This window comes from Ambystoma mexicanum, chromosome 8 (genome assembly GCF_040938575.1).
Source record: "Ambystoma mexicanum isolate Mex_15411 chromosome 8, UKY_AmexF1_1, whole genome shotgun sequence".
Taxonomy (NCBI): Eukaryota; Metazoa; Chordata; class Amphibia; order Caudata; family Ambystomatidae; genus Ambystoma; species Ambystoma mexicanum.
The window spans coordinates 1,247,604,798-1,247,626,276 of NC_090929.1; positions in this window are offsets into that span (position 1 = coordinate 1,247,604,798).

The window sequence follows — 21,479 nt, forward strand, 5'->3', positions numbered from 1 at the left end:
AGGATGCTGCCCTTGCTGTCTCTCCAGCGCAATGCTGAGGATGCTGCTCATGCTGAAGTAGCTGCTCGTGCTTTCTCCAGCGCAATGCTGAGGATGCTGCTCATGCTTTCTCCAGCGCAATGCTGAGGATGCTGCTCGTGCTTTCTCCAGCGCAATGCTGAAGTAGCTGCTCGTGCTTTCTCCAGCGCAATGCTGAGGTAGCTGCTCATGCTATCTCCAGCGCAATGCTGAGGATGCTGCTCATGCTGAGGATGCGTCTCTTGCTTTCTCCAGCGCAATGTTGAGGATGCTGCTCATGCTGAGGATGAGGCTCATGCTTTCTCCAGCGCAATGTTGAGGATGCTGCTCATGCTGAGGATGCGGCTCATGCTTTCTCCAGCGCAATGTTGAGGATGCTGCTCATGCTGAGGATGAGGCTCATGCTTTCTCCAGCGCAATGTTGAGGATGCTGCTCATGCTGAGGATGCAGCTCATGCTTTCTCCAGCGCAATGCTGAGGATGCTGCTCATGCTGAGGATGAGGCTCATGCTTCCTCCAGCGCAATGCTGAGGATGCTGCCCTTGCTGTCTCTCCAGCGCAATGCTGAGGATGCTGCTCATGCTGAAGTAGCTGCTCGTGCTTTCTCCAGCGCAATGCTGAGGATGCTGCTCATGCTGAGGATGCTGCTTGTGCTTTCTCCAGCGCAATGCTGAGGTAGCTGCTCGTGCTTTCTCCAGCGCAATGCTGAGGATGCTGCTCATGCTTTCTCCAGCGCAGTGCTGAGGATGCTGCTTGTGCTATCTCCAGAGCAATGCTGAGGATGCTGCTCATGCTGAGGATGCGTCTCTTGCTTTCTCCAGCGCAATGTTGAGGATGCTGCTCATGCTGAGGATGAGGCTCATGCTTTCTCCAGCGCAATGCTGAGGATGCTGCTCATGCTGAGGATGCGGCTCATGCTTTCTCCAGCGCAATGCTGAGTTTGCTGCTCGTGCTTTCTCCAGCGCAATGCTGAGGATGCTGCTCATGCTGAGGATGCTGCTTGTGCTTTCAACAGCGCAATGCTGAGGATGCTGCCCTTGCTGTCTCTCCAGCGCAATGCTGAGGATGCTGCTCATGCTGAAGTAGCTGCTCGTGCTTTCTCCAGCGCAATGCTGAGGATGCTGCTCATGCTTTCTCCAGCGCAATGCTGAGGATGCTGCTCGTGCTTTCTCCAGCGCAATGCTGAAGTAGCTGCTCGTGCTTTCTCCAGCGCAATGCTGAGGTAGCTGCTCATGCTATCTCCAGCGCAATGCTGAGGATGCTGCTCATGCTGAGGGTGCGTCTCTTGCTTTCTCCAGCGCAATGTTGAGGATGCTGCTCATGCTGAGGATGAGGCTCATGCTTTCTCCAGCGCAATGCTGAGGATGCTGCTCATGCTGAGGATGCGGCTCATGCTTTCTCCAGCGCAATGTTGAGGATGCTGCTCATGCTGAGGATGAGGCTCATGCTTTCTCCAGCGCAATGTTGAGGATGCTGCTCATGCTGAGGATGCAGCTCATGCTTTCTCCAGCGCAATGCTGAGGATGCTGCTCATGCTGAGGATGCAGCTCATGCTTTCTCCAGCGCAATGTTGAGGATGCTGCTCATGCTGAGGATGATGCTCATGCTTTCTCCAGCGCAATGCTGAGGATGCTGCTCTTGCTTTCTCCAGTGCAATGCTGAGTTTGCCGCTCGTGTTTTCTCCAGTACAATGCTGAGGTGCTGCTCGTGCTTTCTCCAGCGCAATGCTGAGGTAGCTGCTCGTGCTTTCTCCAGCGCAATGCTGAGGATGCTGCTCATGCTTTCTCCAGCGCAGTGCTGAGGATGCTGCTCGTGCTTTCTCCAGCGCAATGCTGAGGATGCTGCTCATGCTGAGGATGCGTCTCTTGTTTTCTCCAGCGCAATGTTGAGGATGCTGCTCATGCTGAGGATGAGGCTCATGCTTTCTCCAGCGCAATGTTGAGGATGCTGCTCATGCTGAGGATGCGGCTCATGCTTTCTCCAGCGCAATGGTGAGGATGCTGCTCATGCTGAGGATGCGGCTCATGCTTTCTCCAGCGCAATGTTGAGGATGCTGCTCATGCTGAGGATGCTGCTCATGCTGAGGATGCTGCTCATGCTGAGGATGAGGCTCATGCTTTCTCCAGCGCAATGCTGAGGATGCTGCTCATGCTTAGGATGCGGCTCATGCTTTCTCCAGCGCAATGTTGAGGATGCTGCTCATGCTGAGGATGATGCTCATGCTTTCTCCAGCGCAATGCTGAGGATGCTGCTCTTGCTTTCTCCAGTGCAATGCTGAGTTTGCTGCTCGTGTTTTCTCCAGCGCAATGCTGAGGTAGCTGCTCGTGCTTTCTCCAGCACAATGCTGAGGATGCTGCTCATGCTTTCTCCAGCGCAGTGCTGAGGATGCTGCTCATGTTTTCTCCAGCGCAGTGCTGAGGATGCTGCTCATGCTGAGGATGAGGCTCATGCTTTCTCCAGCGCAATGCTGAGGATACTGCTCTTGCTCTCTCCTGCACAATGCTGAATTTGCTGCTGGTGTTTTCTCCAGCACAATGCTGAGGTGCTTCTCGTGCTTTCTCCAGCAAAATGCTGAGGTAGCTGCTCGTGCTTTCTCCAGCGCAATGCTGAGGATGCTGCTCATGCTGAGGATGCTGCTTGTGCTTTCAACAGCGCAATGCTGAGGATGCTGCCCTTGCTGTCTCTCCAGCGCAATGCTGAGGATGCTGCTCATGCTGAAGTAGCTGCTCGTGCTTTCTCCAGCGCAATGCTGAGGATGCTGCTCATGCTTTCTCCAGCGCAATGCTGAGGATGCTGCTCGTGCTTTCTCCAGCGCAATGCTGAAGTAGCTGCTCGTGCTTTCTCCAGCTCAATGCTGAGGTAGCTGCTCATGCTATCTCCAGCGCAATGCTGAGGATGCTGCTCATGCTGAGGATGCGTCTCTTGCTTTCTCCAGCGCAATGTTGAGGATGCTGCTCATGCTGAGGATGAGGCTCATGCTTTCTCCAGCGCAATGCTGAGGATGCTGCTCATGCTGAGGATGCGGCTCATGCTTTCTCCAGCGCAATGTTGAGGATGCTGCTCATGTTGAGGATGCTGCTCATGCTGAGGATGATGCTCATGCTTTCTCCAGCGCAATGCTGAGGATGCTGCTCTTGCTCTCTCCTGCGCAATGCTGAGTTTGCTGCTCGTGTTTTCTCCAGCACAATGCTGAGGTGCTGCTCGTGCTTTCTCCAGCGCAATGCTGAGGTAGCTGCTCGTGCTTTCTCCAGCGCAATGCTGAGGATGCTGATCATGCTTTCTCCAGCGCAGTGCTGAGGATGCTGCTCATGCTTTCTCCAGCGCAATGTTGAGGATGCTGCTCATGCTGAGGATGCTGCTCATGCTGAGGATGATGCTCATGCTTTCTCCAGCGCAATGCTGAGGATGCTGCTCTTGCTCTCTCCTGCGCAATGCTGAGTTTGCTGCTCGTGTTTTCTCCAGCACAATGCTGAGGTGCTGCTCGTGCTTTCTCCAGCGCAATGCTAAGGTAGCTGCTCGTGCTTTCTCCAGCGCAATGCTGAGGATGCTGCTCATGCTTTCTCCAGCGCAGTGCTGAGGATGCTGCTCATGCTTTCTCCAGTGCAATGCTGAGGATGCTGCTCATGCTGAGGATGCTGCTCATGCTGAGGATGCTGCTCATGCTTTCTCCAGCGCAATGCTGAGGATGCTGCTCATGCTGAGGATGAGGCTCATGCTTTCTCCAGCGCAATGCTGAGGATACTGCTCTTGCTCTCTCCTGCACAATGCTGAGCTGCTTCTCGTGCTTTCTCCAGCGCAATGCTGAGGTAGCTGCTCGTGCTTTCTCCAGCGGAATGCTGAGGTAGCTGCTCGTGCTTTCTCCAGCGCAATGCTGAGGATGCTGCTCATGCTGAGGATGCTGCTTGTGCTTTCAACAGCGCAATGCTGAGGATGCTGCCCTTGCTGTCTCTCTAGCGCAATGCTGAGGATGCTGCTCGTGCTTTCTCCAGCGCAATGCTGAGGATGCTGAGGATGCTGCTTGTGCTTTTAACAGCGCAATGCTGAGGATGCTGCTCTTGCTTTCTCCAGTGCAATGCTGAGGATCCTGCTCGTGCTTTCTCCAGCGCAATGCTGAAGTAGCTGCTCGTGCTTTCTCCAGCGCAATGCTGAGGATGCTGCTTGTGCTTTCAACAGCGCAATGCTGAGGATGCTGCTTGTGCTTTCTCCAGTGCAATGATGAGGATGCTGCTCGTGCTTTCTCCAGCGGAATTCTGAGGTAGCTGCTCGTGCTTTCTCCAGCGCAATGCTGAGGATGCTGCTCATGCTGAGGATGCTGCTTGTGCTTTCAACAGCGCAATGCTGAGGATGCTGCCCTTGCTGTCTCTCTAGCGCAATGCTGAGGATGCTGCTTGTGCTTTCTCCAGCGCAATGCTGAGGATGCTGCTTGTGCTTTCAACAGCGCAATGCTGAGGATGCTGCTCTTGCTTTCTCCAGTGCAATGCTGAGGATCCTGCTCGTGCTTTCTCCAGCGCAATGCTGAAGTAGCTGCTCGTGCTTTCTCCAGCGCAATGCTGAGGATGCTGCTTGTGCTTTTTCCAGCGCCATGCTGAGGATGCCGCTCATGCTGAGGATGCCACTGTGCTTTTTCCAGCGCCATGCTGAGGATGCTGCTCATGCTTTTGAGCTTAGAGCCCTGTGGGTAACAGGCATGCAGTGGATGGGTTGTAGAATAACTCTGACGCCAAATAATCGAACCAACTCAGGAAGATGGCAAAGTTTACTGTTTTAATATCAATTGTCTTAAACAGGGAGTTACAACGAACATCAACGGACGTTCGCTCTTGTTCTCGCCTCACATTTCGCATAAAAAAAACCCATTTATATACTAGAAATTTGTCACAACTGACTTCATACTACGTGGCAAATGAGAAAAACCTACAAGCGGTTGTGATATGTTCAAGGGGAACATCTAAGTATACTTTCTATAAGGGGTGAGGTTGTGATTTGATATCTACTGTCGGGTGGGTAACTTACACCTACTTTTAAAACGTGCTATCTTCAACACTAGTAAGTACACAGTATATTATTGGCTCTCAAACTATAAGGCCCTCTGTTATACGGCCTTCTTCAATTGGTTGGCATGCTCGTGCCATGTCTGGAACATTCGGTTCACTTAGCAGCACCTGAGCTCAGACCCAGGAGCCAGGAAGTGGACTTGACTTTACCTCCCCACCCAATTAGCCCAACGTCTCTCATCACCCATGCCTTCTACCATGAAGATTGTCTTTGAACTTGGCCTTGCAGAGTATTCTTGTCTCTGGGAATATAAAGGAATGTGGGCACGCACTATCGTAGTCCTGGAACTCCTTGACTTACATGACAGGAGACCACAATTTGGACCATTTTTCAGCATTTATATGTCCTAATTGAATAAAACTTGGCACGCATGGTGTTCTTTCTTTTCACCTTAACAAGGGATGATTCAGCTTCTCACGTTCTCTGCCTTCAAGAATAGATAACAAGCCTTGGCTGCCTTCAGCTTTGATACCAGGCCAGACAGCCTCGCCACTTGTGTCCACGATCTCAGGTAATTCTTGCTGCGTCACAGCTCTCAGCCTTTCCTCTCCATGGGTCTGGGCTTACTAAATTCATGACACCGTTGTCCAGTTTCTATACAATGGCGGCACCGCTTGCAGTCTATTCACTACGTATAGCCAGCTTCTAAGATTACTTAATCTACTTGCGTTGCTGCATCTGTACAGTTACTTAATGACTTGTATTTTCTGTAGTACGTCACACACATGAAATCTTCTTCTCGCATATATGAAAGTTTATTTGAGTCTTAACTTCTTCATCAGTTTCTGTAAGATCCATACATTCTCTTAAGACAGTATTCTCAGGGCGTCACGCTCGTCTTTTGTGACGTCACTAGCTCCGCTTTCATTCTTTCTCATATTCCTTCGGGGAGTTCCTCCCTTAGATTGTCATCTCTTCAGAAATACGTTTCTCGATGGGTGCCTTCTTTCGAATAATCATCATGGTATGGTCACAACTGCTGGTGTCAATCATGACACAATCTCAGGCTTCCAACATACAGGAGTTAGGGGGGCGGGACTTCCTGCAGAGGCATTCGGCTGCTCCTCTACACTCCCCCTCTGTTCTATTAATCGACCACCTCTTCAATAATGGTCTCCACATCGTGATATTTTCTCTTAAATGCTTCTTCAGAGTCCAGATCTTCATCACCCATCTCAGGGTGCTGGCTGATTTAACATGTTCGTCCACACTCCAGGAAATTTACCTGCACTGTCCATTTGGATTACAATAGACCCATCGTCCCACGTACTTCTTACGATTCCTCGGATACAGAAACTTTGTTCCTTCAGGTGCCACAATGCTGGCTTCTATGTACTTTCTGACATCTCCATCAGTCAATTTTTTAGGTCAAAACCCTGATTCTACATCGATCATGATCTTCATTCCTACTGCCTTCTTTGCTGTTTTCTTGCATTGAGCAATTATTATCTTGATTACACTGAATCCAAACATCACCATGAGCAATAGTGCTCCGAGCAACTTGAAAATATTTGCCCTCCACTGAAGAATCCATGAAAATCTGGACGCAAACCAACCGTCATCTATAATGTCCTCTGTCCCATCTTCCATCTGGATATGCAGGTTTGTCAGCAACAGTATGGCCTCTGTCAAGGTACCATTCTCGCCATTATGAGAAGGTATGAATGTGCAACATTATGGCCCGATTTTGGCTCAAACTCCTCCTTCCATCGCTGTGATCATGTAAAGGACATATCTATTCTGGAGGGTCATCAGTCGTATAACCCTCAGTTCTTCCTCAATAGCATTGCATCCCTTTATGGTGGTGTTGATTGTCTGCAGAAGCTCCCATCTGGTAATTTGCAACCATTTGGCATTGGCCATCGTCTGGATCCCAGGCATGAAGATAGTCGTGAAGATTGATGCAGATCACAGAACCAATGGAACACAGGTACCATTTTGTTTTTACCTAGCACAAATTGGAACACGCGTGGAAACGGGGCCTTTTGGGATTAATTCTTTGGGCAACTCTTTTATAACTACACCGGCTCACAACACACTGGGAAAAGATTCTTGGTTTTGAATGCCAACAATACAGATCCCGTGAATTAAATGGGGGAATTAATTGATTTACTGAGATAAATATGGTAAGGATCTACACAGGCAAACAGGATTTTTCAGTGGGAAAATAACTAAAACAATGCTTGAAAAAAATAGGGCATACACAATCTATGGCTTAGGGTATTTCTACTTACAGGAGAGGTCTGAACTGGGCATCAGGGAGCGTCAGGGCACACCACTCGGGCAGCCAAAGGGGGGGGTCAGTCAAGGGTCTCTTCTCTTTCCTCCGAGGAGCCCCAATCAGCTTCTATGTCTCCTGGCTCCACTGCAAGCTTAGGCCTCTCTCTGCTGGGATGTTCGCGCCAGATTTCGGCAGCAGGTCACCTCATGGAATTAGTGGGAAAAGTCCAGCTCTGAGACAAGCTGGCTTAGTTAAAGGGCAGATGACGTCACTAACTTGTCATAATTCTCGTGGAAGGTATTTGATAATGTTCACTACCCCACTCCCAGCTGTGTGCTGATAAAACAAGGGGATGGAGGAGTGCTTTGGGACAGATAGGGGAGGGGAGAGCTTAATCATCTCACTTCGACAGGTAGGCTTGGTCTGCATTAAGATTTACAAATCTCACCACATGGCAAATACCCTTAATCTTCACATCTTTACATGTATGAATACATTTTTAACATCTACATTTTAAAGCACATCAGATGAGACTGGTCAAAGGTCTGTATGTCATTCCTGTGCAGAGATGCCGTCTATTTGTCATTTACTATGGAACCATATAATTGAAAAATTTGGCACTTTATGGGCATCATATGACTCATAATTGACATGCTTTATCAGCTTTTTGCATCTGTGGTAATAATGAGGAGGCCCAAATCACATTTCTATTCATAACTTTAGTTGTGTTTATCCCACCATAATCATTTTCACATGGTTAGAATGGTTGGACTGTGAGCTTTAACAAAACCCCAGAATGACTGTTGTGCGATGTCCACTGTTCATTTTACATGATAAAATGCATTTCTCCCATTTTAAACAATGGACAGTCACCCTACTCATTTATCTAGACCTCCACCTTCTTTTTAAAGTACCAGTTCTGCTCTGTTCAGGCATGACATCAATAGAGGGATCTGTGTTTAGATTAACCTACCCCTTTCAAGAGGTAATGACCAAACTAGTGAATTTTTATTGGGTTTGTGACCCAGAGGTCACAAGGGCTGCAGAACAGACACAATCCATCCGGTCCATCATGTTTCCCATCTAAGAGCATATTATTTCTTGTAGTTTTAAGGAATAGCACTGACAATGAAGGCAACCAGGGCTAAATCTCCAGGGCAACCAACGGAGACCCTGAAGTTTAATTGCACTTCTGAAGAAATATCCAGCAGCTCCTGGCCGTCCAGCAAACAGGCTGTACATTTGGACATAAATGCATTTTAAATGACATTAGGGCACACAATTTACAATGTATGCATGCACATGTCTTTAACATTGTCCATGGGGATGAGTTTATGATAAGCAGAATCCAAGTTCACATTTTGACAGTCTGGTGAACATTTAGCTGAGCATATTAATAGTTTAGAGGGAAAAACGAAATTACATCATGTTGTTTAATGTACATAAAAAAATGCTGTTTCACTGCAGCTGCTAAACGCAATTCTAACATCCCATTGAGGGTTCTGTGCACTGCTTTTTCATGGAAATATCATCGCAGCTCTCTATGGATTTGTCAAACATTCCCAAATGTCTTTCCTTTATGTAAAACTATTGTGCACATTTTAGCATCTTGAAGTTTTTAGGCCCACTTTCTTTCCTTTTGATTGGGCTTCATTAGGCCTTATGTTGGACATAATTTATGTGCAGGCCTATTATTTTGGTGTGCCCTCATAACTGGCTCTGGCTTTTTGATTTCTGGCATGCAGGGGCTATTTTACCCCACATAACCCCCCCTCTTGGATCTTTGATGAATAAGACAGAGAAAAGAGCAAGGAGAGAGTGGAGTGTCAGTTTCCTTGTGGCCTGGGTTTGTTCCAGGCATCTCTTTGGGAGCACGTCTGCTCGTGGGTTCGTTCCAGGGATCTCTTTGGGACCACGCCTGCTCCTGGGTTTGTTCCAGGAATATCCTTTAGAACACATCTACTCTTTTCCTGGTCCTGATGGAGTGGTGCTCTGGTCTGCACTTCACTCTTTTCGGATATATATTTTCGTTTCCATTAGGTTTGGTCCTGGGCCTCTTCTATTCTGGCAGCACCAGCTCTGGCCTGTAGAGGCAAGAAGTTGTTTATATGCCAAGAATAAAAGAGAGATTAAGTATTTCATACAGTATCAAATCCCCTTATCATCGTGTGAATTGACAACAAAACAACAAGAGACACATCACAGTTTATACATCACAAACATTGGCCCTCATTACAACTCAGGCGTTAAGGGTTAACGCCACCGTTAACCCTTAACGCCTGATTCTGATTTTAACGCCTGCTTTTAGCAGGCGTTAAAATCCATGGCGCTAACCCGCCATGGTGCTAATTATGCCGCCGTAAATTACGGTGGCGTAATTAGCGCCTTCCCCACTCCCATTATGCCCTATGTGGCAAAAATGGGAATGGGGAAGGGAAAATGGGAAATAGGGATTTACCACCCCACTCACCTTGGAATGGGGCGGTAAATCCGCCATCCACCATGGTGTAAACAGAGTTTACACCATGGTGGTAAAGGTGGTGCACTTAGCACCAAGGTCGTAATGACCTCCATTATTTCTTTTTTTTAAATGGTGATTTTTTGTAATAACTTAAAAATGAGTATACGTTCTTCTACTCCCTGTAAATGTGCGATTTTCTCCATCTGGATTGCCATTCTGTACCTTAACTCTTCAGATGGTTCCGGGGCTCTACCCCCACTGGATTCTTCAATCAGTCGCAACTTCTGTCAGGGATGGCAGATTTTCAACTGATTGATATGAACCCATTTCTCTTCTGTTTGTTCTCCATTAGGGATGCAGATCTTATAGACGACTGCTGAGATTTTGTCTTCAATTTCAAAGGCACCACGCCAGGAGGGGAGAAATTTCTGCTCTTTGGTCTGGTTCCTTTGAAAATTGTACAGGTAGACCCTGTCTCCTACGTGGTACTCTTTTTTTGGTGGTCTTTAAGTTGTAGTGGGTTTTCATCTCCTCTGCCAACTTTTCTAGATTTCACTGAGCATATGCAAAAGCATGCTAAAGGGGTTTTCGTAAATTCTTAATGTACTCATGGGTCGTGGACGTGTTGATCGGGGTCTGCTCTTGAATTCTGTAGAGCAGATGCTGAGGTAGCACCCTTTTTCGTCCAGGCATGAGCTCGAATGGTGACATTTGTGTCGCAGAAGATGGTGTGGACCTGATGGCCACCAGGACAAGCTAAAATCGGATCTCCCAGCTAGGTACAGAGTCCGCCACAAACTTCTTCAGGATGCCCACAATTGTTTTATTGTACCTCTCAACTCCCCCCCTCAAGGCTAGGCGGTAGGCAATGTGGAGTTTTCTCTTTACCCCGAGTATCTCCCACATCTTTGTCATCACCTCACTGGTAAAGTGACTTCCTTGGTCTGACTCAATCCTTTGGGGAAGGCCAAAATGTGAGAAGATGTAGTTGATCATAAGGGCAGCAGCTGTTTCTGCCTTGCAATTTGGGGCCAGGAGACATTCCACCCACTTGGTAAACAAGCATGTCACAGTCAACATGTACTTATTTCCTCTAGTGGAGCGAATCACGGGCCCGATGAAATCGACCAAGGCAGTGTCATTCCCCTTTCCTGTAGAGGAGATCGGTGTGTGAGGGAACTTGGCTGAAATGGAAGAGCACCCACAAGGCACCCCTTTACGTATTGGTCAAGGTCCTGACCCATGTGTGGCCAGTATGCGACCTCTCGCAAGATTTCCAAAGTTGTATGAAACACCCTATTACCGGCAGTGGCCACCTCATGGGCATGACTTAACATCAGGCTTCGGAAGGAGGTAAGCACCACCCGCTGGTCACATCCAAGGATGGATCTCCGTACCAACAAACCGTCTTGGATTCGGAACATTTTTGAAAACTTCATCAACACTCGCAGATCCTCTTTCCCGATGTAATCGGATTCGGTCAGAGGAAAATTCGCAGGGTCTTCAATGTGTTGATAACATTTTCCAATAATCGGGTCCCCTTTTTGTGCTGTAATCAAATCAGCATCTGGGGTTTCTGTTCTCCACTGGGCAGTTGAGAGTTCATTTTGGGCATGTGTTTGGGACCTGGTGACAACAGCGACCTGGATTTCCCCCAACAGGGATTCAAAATCTATGAGATCCCAGTGGATGGCTCCAGTTTTGGCCAACTGGTCAGCCAAGTCACTTCCAGTTTTGTCTGGTCCCTCTATTCTGGAGTGACCTTTGATCTTTTTCCAGTAGATGGTCATCCCATCAAAGGTGACCAGATCATCAATGGGTTGGATTAATTTCCCATGTTTGAGTGGTTTGTTATTTGCACACAGCATGCCTCGTTTTTTCCAATTATTCAGGTGCTCCACGAACCTAGTCCTGACGTAATCTGAATCAGTGATTATGACCAGTTCTTGGAGTTGGTGTTGCACAGCAGTGAGGATGGCTTGAATGTACAGCCATCAGCTGTGCCATCTGACTATTTCAGGGACTGATCTTGTACCCAGCAGAGGGCTCTGGGGCATCATTCACCCAGGTATTCCCAATGCCAGCCACCAGTTCATTTTGCCATGATTATCAACATGGTAGGAGCACACATCCACATAAACTGTGGGTATCCCCTGGCACGAGTGTTCCTCATAGACTTTGTGCAAGAAAGTAAGGCACACTGCCATGTTATCTTGGGTCTTTAGACTTTCGTCCTCGAGACAGTTTTCTTGAGTACAGTAATGCAAGTCAGCCAAACCTTGCACAAGAGGACTCTTCTTGTTTTGGCCATATCTGACCTCCACAGGAAAGCCTTGAATGGACAGAATCCAGGAAGTAATTCTTGAATTACTCACGTTCCCTGTTCGGATTCAGTCACTTTGGAGATATTGCAAGGGCTGGTGAGGAGTCTCGCGCATCTTACACCACTGTGCCTTCTGAAAGGACAGTTTCGCTCCAGCTTTCTGCAACTGGGTCAGAACATAGCCTATTTCAGTTATATGTTCCTCCACAGTTGAGCTTTTGATTAAAACATTGTCTACATAGGCTAGGTTTCCCCTTTCACCCCAGTCGGGCATGGCCTTATACAGAAAGATGTTAAATTCGTTGCCAGAGTTTATGTATCCAAAGGGGGTTCGGGTCCACATGCATTGCTGCCCCCTGATGGTAAAGGCAAGCTTGTACTGTCTTCCCTACTCACGGGTACTGTCCAGTAACCATTGGTCAGGTCAATGGCGGTATACACCTTTGACCCTTGGATCTGAGCCAGTCCCTGATCGATGTAGGAAAGGGGCCATCTTGACATGTGGACCCGTTTATTTAACTCCCTAAGGTCTGCGCACAGTCTCCACTGGCCATTGGGTTTGAGTATCCCCAGTACTGGGTTATTAAAGGTATTGTGGACTGGACAGATTATCCCACGAGATTCTAAATTCTTTATAATCTCTGTGAGTGACACCATAGAAGCACGGGGCAACCAGTATTGATTCACAAATACGGGAGCCATTGCAGGGTCCGTTGGTATGGAGGTTGAATGTATCTTTGTGCGACCACATTCATATGAATCCACGGCAACGATCTCTTGAAAATCCCAAAACACCTGTTTCAGCTTCTGCTTTTGCTCCTCGGTCTCACAGGCATCAGCGAGATTGATACGTTCCTCAACCATCTGCCTAAAGTCTGGAAATACCTCAGGTTTTGCAATTTCAGCAGTTTCCTCCAGTTACGTGGAGAGATCTATTGTTATGGTGTTGGTCTGGACATCAGGTTTCAAGGAGGGGAGGTAGTCACTGTTGACTTGAAATACCACCTCATCCTTCCTGATGTCACAGGTTACCTCTGCCCCACCATAAGGGCAGGAGGAGTACACCAAGAAATTCCCCCCTAGCCCAGTGAAACTCTTTTCCAGAGGATATCGTCGCCATAATTGTAACAGTCATTTGGAATTGGTCCCATAATCTCATTCCCTAAGTCAATGTAATAATGTTGGGCATCAACCCTGCCATTCCAAGAAAGGTGTCTGTGCCCAAAGTGATACTTCTAGAGTTGCTGTTATCCACCAATATTCAAATGGTGTTGTGTTCTATGTCAACTAGTGGTGTTGGGTCTAAATACAAACCTTGCTGTTAGAGGTGATAATTCAAATTTATAGAAGCGTCCTGGTTTTTGAGGTTCTGTCCTCGCTTAATTTTTAGGGGAATTGTGAATTGTCGTACCTGTCCTGGGATGGCGATCTCTTCTCCTGTTTGAACTTCAACTGCAGACGGCAGCAATTGAGCTGACAAATGCTTTCTCAGTGTTGTCAAAGCCCGTGGGGTTACCCTTCAGCCGGGACCAAGCTTTGTAATTAATTAGGTCGAAATTAATTGCAAATCGATTGAGAATGTCACTGCTTAAGTAAAAGGCAGAGGGGCCATCTCTCACAACTCAGCAATTATGATCTATGCTTTTGTCGCCAATGGAAATTTTTAGCATGCACCTGCTAGGCAGGAGATGTTTGGAATTGGAGTTTCCAGGCCCGTTTCCCACTTATCAATCAACTTAAATGTGGGAATGGGCTGATCTTTTGGGAGTTTGCTGAATAATGCTTCGCTGATGAAGCTCTTTCCATTATTCAAGCATACTCTGGCGAGAACAGGCTCCCCCATCCCCATTTACCTGAATGGGGAAAAACAACTGTTCACCCTTTTTCTGGATGTCAGTCAAACTTTGAGCTGGTTTTTAATCATCTTTTATCATGGGATTTAGGTTTTCTTCAGATTGTAGATCGGTATATAATTTCAGAGTATTCCCTTCCAGTGTGAAAGTCACTTAAAACTGGAAGGAAGGTTAATTTTCATAAATGGAGAAGGGTTCCCATCACCAGTTTGTTCTCCTATCGAGAGAACAGTCATGTCTGGGACTTGATTGTTCCTAAAGTGGAATTCTAGTTGGTCAGACCGTTGTTCAATCATGTGGCATGTGCCATTTAAACTCACATAATTCGTACTTTGTTTTAATTTGATTGGCCGGTTAGTCTGAGTCCAGAGGACCTTGTTCATGCAGTCAATCAGGGGTGATAATCTCTGGAGGAAGTCATTCCCCAGTAGACAAGGTGTTCCCTCTGGAGTGACGACTATCACCGGGTGTTTCACCCTATGTCGCCCAATTTTGATCTCCAGATCCGCAGTCTCTTCAACTGAAATATAATTTCCATCGAAGTTTTGGAGTTTCCCAGGAGGAGGTGTGAGGGGAATTTGGTGACTCTCCCCCTGCCTGAATTTATTTGCTCAAAGGCCTTTTTGGACAGGAAGGTGGCTTGGGATCCAGTATCCACCAGCGCTGATAACACACATTGACCCTGGACCTTGACAGAGCCATACAATCTCCCTTTCCTCCTTTCAAGGGGACAAAGAAAAAGTGAATTTTGTGACAGGTTGGCAGTTAATTTCTTTATTTTGAACTCCAACGCTGTGTGATCTTAGGCAGTTTTCTGTGTCGGAGTCTGGGAATCTGTAACGAAAGTTTTGCACCCAGCAACAAACAGGCTGGGGAAGTCCCATTTTTCCCAAGATTCTTTGCTGCCCCCCTTTTCCTGGAGACAGTTGCCCGAACCTGTTTGGGGAGAGGATCCCTCATTGCTTTCATAGTTACCTGGGTGACATTGTTTCAGTTTAGGAATTGTTGGCTCTGGGTCAGTCTCCATACTTACCCAGTCTAAATTAGGGTCTTTTGGGAACCATTGTTCCTTGGGAGTGATCCTGAAAGAGAAGATTTCCTCCCCTGAATCCTCCAGAGATTCTTCCCCTTCAAATGGGATGATGCAGACTTCTTCCATGAAATGGGTTTTCTTTTGGCCTTGATTTCTCCTACTTACCCTCTGTTCTCTAGGTCCCAGCTTTTCGGGGGTAGGAGATTTGTATTCAGGTTCAGAGGTTTCTAAGGGTTTTTCCTGGGTGAGAAAGGAAGTTTCCTCTAGGGCTTTGCATCCCCCTTCCCCTGGGCCTCCTCATCTGGAACCTGTTGGTTGTCAGGGTTTTCTCCCCATTTTTGCTCCAGGGCACCAGACCCAGATGTTGAGCTGTTCTGGGCAGCCATGTTCCTTTGAGGGCTCTGCTGAGCCCTCAACATGCAACCCAGGTCTTGGGTCATATTTTGGACCTGGCGCTCCAGTTGCAACATCTTTTCTGGTTGGTATGGGGGTCTGGAGTCGTACCTTTGCTGCTCTCGGGAAAGTTAGCTGTCCCTTCTACCAGAGTAGCTTGGATATTGACGGTTTCCCTGATAGCCCACCATCCTTGATGTCCCTTTTCCCTGATTTGGGGCACTATTGTCTTGAAAGCGGGTAGAGGAAAGTTGGGGTTTGGAGGGTATCTGGGTAAGAAGCTTAAGTTGGAGGATAGAGTATTTCTTCCCTCCTGAGGGAAGTTTTGAGGGAGGTTTCCTGGGGCCGTACTTACCTGATTGGACCCCCCCTTGTTCCGGGGGAGTCCATGCATACCCCAAGATGGGTCTGTTACCCTTGTATCTCGGGCTAATATAGGTGGCAGGGTCAGATGGAGCATTTGTTGGATACCCTGCACGGCTACCACCCAATTGTGATGGATCAGAGGGTCTCCTCGGCCTCTCATTCTGCTTATTAGAGGGAGGAGTATTTTTAGGCTCCCCCATTTCTAAGTCCGAAATGGGGGTATTCTTCACCTCCGCCACCTTTGCTGCAGCGGGTGTGTCAGAGAGTTTGGAATTTTTGGGGTTATTTTTGTTCTCAACTGGTTTTGGACTGCATAAAGCCGGGTAGCCTGTTCTATGGCCCAATCCAGGGTCCTACGTTCATGGAAGTCCCTAACCATTTGGGTCATTATGTACTTTGGGAGTGCATGGAAATAAGCATTAATGAACTCCTTGCTATTTGTGCGGACCAGTCTAGAGGTCTGTATTATTATCAGTTAATAATAATATTAATACAAACTCTCTAGGTGCCTGGTCTTCTCCACGCTGCAGGTTGTAGGCCACTTTGCAGGCCTCCTGAGGGATCCTGTGCACAGAGAAGTGCTTCAAAATGGCCGCCTTATAGGCAGACCATCTTTGATGATCTTGATACTCCAGCCCAGCAAAGAAGCTGGAGTATTCCGGGGAGAATGTCCATTTCACGGTTCCATGTGTTAAAATCGTGGCAAAAATAGCCGTGGACACAAAATATTGCGGCAAAAAGGCTGTGGCTTTGCCGCCTCAAACCATGTAAAGGATGCGGGGGACACCCCCCAACCTCCAGACCCATTATACCATTTAAGGGGAGCATGGGACACCCCCGCAACCCTTAAATGGTGTAATGGGGTACACCTTTAACGGGTCAAACCACTGCATTTTTGCCGCAATTGTTTTGTACAGGTGACATTTTTGCCGCAATTTTATCACTACATACTCATTTGACAAACTCCATAGAATTGTGATGATTTTTGAAGCCAAATGATGTCATCACCTGGTCATACAATTCCAAATGCTCCCATACTGAGCATTTGGCATTTTTGTGATATGGTGTCATAAAGCTTCTGATGGCTTTTATTTGCCGGATTGGGTCTTTTACAAGACATCTCCTTTGTCTGGCAGCCTTCTTTTTCTGCTGCACCGAGCCCACTCGCCCCTCTGACTCAGAGCTGCTACTATTGGTGGTCCACTCGCTGGCCTTTAGGCGCTCCATGCCTATGTGAGACTGGGAATCCCTCCCAGAACGACCGGGTCTGGTCTCTTCTCCCCTCTGGTACGGTGGGCTCTCTGAGTCACTTCCCTTGGGCTTCCCCTCTCTGCTTTTTCTCCTCGTCTCCCCTGCTGACTTCCTGGGTGCTGACACTGAAATTGCACTGGTTACCTGGTCACCCTCTGTTCTCTGGCTCAGGTCCCCTCCCCCACCAGTCGCACTCCTGCACTGCCTTCCTGGCAACCCCCGCACTTGGGGATTGTTTTCTGTATCCCTACAGTCCCACTACCAGCACTTGACACCTGATGTTTGCACTTACCCTTGCCCTTGCCACCTGCTGGTCGTACCTTTACTTATTTATTTTTGGTTTTCGTTTTTTTCTTATCCCATGTACTGCACTATCCTCTCCTCCTCCCCCCTGCACTTCTCCCCCTTCCCATGCACTTGCGCGATCTGAATGACACCTGGCCTAGTAGGATCGTTGTCTTTCTTCTCTATGTTCCCCCTCCCTTGCCTCGTTGTGCCTTGAAACACTTGTGTATAGGCGCGTTATAAATGCCATATCATATCACAGGGGAGTACTCATCTTCCTCCTCCCTTCTTCCGGGTGTGGTGGTGAACTCCCCCCACCTCCCTGAATGCGTGAATGTTTTCAAAATACTCTTTTGAGGCCTGGACTCTAGTTCTTCTATGTCTGCAAAGCGGACTCATGTTTCTGCCTGCCTAACTCCCTGATCTTCTCATCAGCGGAGCCCTCCTGGTCAGAAGTATCTGCTAAGGTATTTTTTAAATCTGGATAAAGATGATTATCTGTCAATATCTGATTGGGTCTGGCCTTCCAGCTCGGTTATGCTAGGCATGATTGAGTCCAGCTGCCTCATGTTTCCCTGTTCTTGCAAACTCGTAGGCATGAAGTTAGTGGCGCCCTGCATATATAATGTGGTGAGTTGGCTTGAGGCCCCTAGTAAAGAGGATATCACACCGTGGTCGGGGGTTTCCTTTCCATGCTCTAACTGTTCGTGGTGCCTCAAAGCCTGTTTGTATCTCTCCATTTCCTTCTTCAATCTCTCAGATTTGTCTTTCTCAGCCCCTATCTCTTGGTGATATATAGAGGCCTGAGTTATGAGCTATCAGGGCTTGAATAGCTTCTATTACTTTGTTTTGTGGCACTACTTGGCCACTGATTCCCTTGCTCTCCTTACAAAGGGACTCATTTTTCTTCTGCGAGGCCTGTATTATCTGGGCATACTCAGACCTCTACGTTTGCAGGAGACTAATCTCCTCACTTTGTGCATTTTTGGCCTGCGTTGCCTGCTCTAAGTGAAATTCTGCTTGCCTCACATGTCCCATTAATTTTGCATTTTCTATTTTCAGGTCAGTCAGTTCCTGTAAACATGACTTGCTTTTCTCCATGTCTGTCTTTAACTGGCACACTTCCTGACACAGGGCACTTTTCTCTTGACACAATTTGCTCTTCTTTTCGCTGAGGTGATCTCTCTGTCGTTTCATAGCGCTCCTGGTCAAATTCCACCAGGGATTTGGCCTCCCTTATGATCAACTGGCTATTCTTTTTCAATTGCTTAGTCTGTATTTGAAATGCACAAATGCCCTCTAAGCAGGCTCTATTGTGCACCACTTGATGACTATATTTTAGTTCACTCTCTCTCAGGTTCTCAACACTTTCTTGACATTCCTCTCTTAATGCAGAAAATTGGGACTCTCGCTCTAAATTTGTTTGCTGCTGTGCCACTAACTCATCTTTCAGCTGCTGAATAATGTTTTCTAATTTTAACTCAGAATTTTGACTCTGTTGCACGTTCTCCTCTACTTGCTTCAAATCTCTATGTGCTTGATTCAATAGCTCAGATTGGTTTTGCACAGAGGCTACACTCTCCTGGTATCTTTCTTCTATGATCATCATATGGAAGTACATATATGCTGTGAGCTGAGCCATTTTAATTTGCTCAACTCTGGTGGTCTGTGTCATATAAAAGTCTGTCAGGGCCCGATGTAACTGGCCATTATTTTGCCACATATCCACATGTACAGAGGTAACCTCCTGCATCATTCTAAATTGCCACACTTCAAGTTCCTGTTGTACCCATTCACCCGTAATAAACAATTTGGATAGAAGGTGCTTCCTAGCCATGTTAATTTCTATGGTGCTCATTATGAAATATGTTCTGCAACTAATAGGTTATCTATGCAAGGGCAAAATCTCAACCCTGTTCCTGCTTAGTTTGTATTCATAATGAGAACTCAATAATTATTTCTATCTACACACAGCCCTGAAACCCAGGGTACAGGTTTGGATGGCGCCTTCACAATACAACACAGCTTTCTATCCACTATATGTACCAATACCTTCAATGAACATTCTGCTCTGCTGCACTGTTACGAGTGAAAACACTTCACCAATCACAGCACGAGCCCCCAGTTTTTCTCGTAGTTTATTATATGGTCACACGCAAGTCAGGGATCTCCTTCCCCTACAATGAATGTGGCGCACAATAAACACGCTTTTATTTATATCATTCAGATCCTTTTTGGTAAGGACTCCAAACCGTCTCGCACACAACCCCAACAAATACCCAGTGCTACAATGGACTAGGAACCAGGCCTGTGTGTATTAATAATATATTTATTAATTCATGTATTTAGTCAAATTTAGAACAATCTGATTACATCAGCCCCCAATGTTGTGGAGCACCAAAACACAATGGGGGTCATTACGACCCTGGCGGTAGCTGTGCCAGTAAATACTCGCATGGCTGCCGCCAGAGTCATGAATTTTCCGGCGCCCGGGAATGGACAATTACCAGGGCATTGCAGACCCGGTAATTGCCCATTCCCAGTGCCGAAAAATATAACTCCCCATTCCCATTTGAGTCCCATTGGACTCAATGGGAATGGGGTGGACAGATGCAACGGCGCCATTCATGAAGGTGAAGTTTTCTGGATCAGCAAACTTGTAATGGGGCGCAATGACTTCTCCAAAGGCACTAACATAGAGATATGCTGTCACAATTTATTTCTTGGAATCACCCACCAAAACAGAATAAAAAAACAGTTCATTGCACACAATGAAAACAAATTCACAAAGTGTTATGTTTCTCCTCCCAGCAAACATGCACTAGGCTTGACTCCCTTGAATGGAAGGCAGTGGCACAGATTAGGAATACAAGGGGAAAATAATTTGTTGAGTAGTGCTCACAGAAACAATATGGGAGACAGAGAGGTAAGGGGGGAAATTTGTTTTGCAAAGCACAATGATAAAATCGTTTTAAATTATTTAGCACAACTGCAATGGGAAAGGATAGAAAGACATGGGGAATTTCACACCTAAAAATCGACAGGCAGGGCTTTGGGATATTAGTCAGCACACAGTGGGAAAATCGTTTTTTGGAAGATTTGATCATAGAACAATGGATGAGACAGAAATGCAATGGGAAAAATTCATTTAGCTACACCTGACAATTGTCATGATGCCTACCCCTGGGGAACCAGACCAGGTCCAGCAACCCCGGAAGCAGGCATCAAGTTATTTTGAGCAAGCCCAAAAACCCCTGCTAGGGGCTGTTTGGGTGCGGTCCTGGCACCTATGGCGCCAGGCTCATATGGAGAGTCAGTCCTGGCGCCATAGGCGCCAGGCTCCTAGAGTATAACTTACCTGATGCAGACCATGCTGCAGAGCTCCAAGCCAAATAAGGATTTGAAGGGACTATTTTACCTAGGGACTATTTTTTACTCAGGCCGGGCTGGGGAGGAACACTTACCTGAGACTACTTTGGAGGCTTTTTAAACCATGCCCGAAGAGCAACACACGCTTCGCGTTATTCTGCATCCAGCAGCAAAACGCTTACCGTGTCTGCAAGCCTGCATCCAGTCTTCTGCCACGCCGGCCTCGAGTCTGCAGCTCCTAGAAAAAGGGAGGAACAGAAGGAGAAGAGGTTAGAATAAGAGCAAAACCTTCGATCCTTACCTGAATTCCGGATCCACCGCGCCTTTGAGCTGGAAGAAAGAAGCATTTTACGCGCGCTGCCTCGCCTGCTGCAGCGCTGCGCTGAACTCACCGGCTTTCGCAGCATCCTCACGATCCACCGCATCCTTCTGCACGTTCCCGCTGCACTCTAGCACCTAAGGGGAACACAAGAACAGCAAAGGTGAGCCAAGGGAATAAACAGAGGCAATAGTAACTACCCCCATAGACTTACCTGATTACCGCCGGGGGTACTATTCCTCTTCATGGGTGGGCGCAGTCTCCATTGCATCCTCGCCGTACCCCAGCCCCTAAGGGGAACAAAAGGACAACAAGGTGAGACGAAGCGACATACAAGGGGAACTCTTCTCACCACAATAGACTTACCTAATTTTACCGCCGGAGGCATTATTCTCCGAACTTCATATTTTCTCTCCACCCCTGGATAAGGGAGCAAGCCACAGGTTACATTCTGGCCTTACTTTACTGAACTGTGTAGGATAAGCCAAATCCTTACCTGAACTTCGTCAGCTACCATGAGGAACTCTTCGCT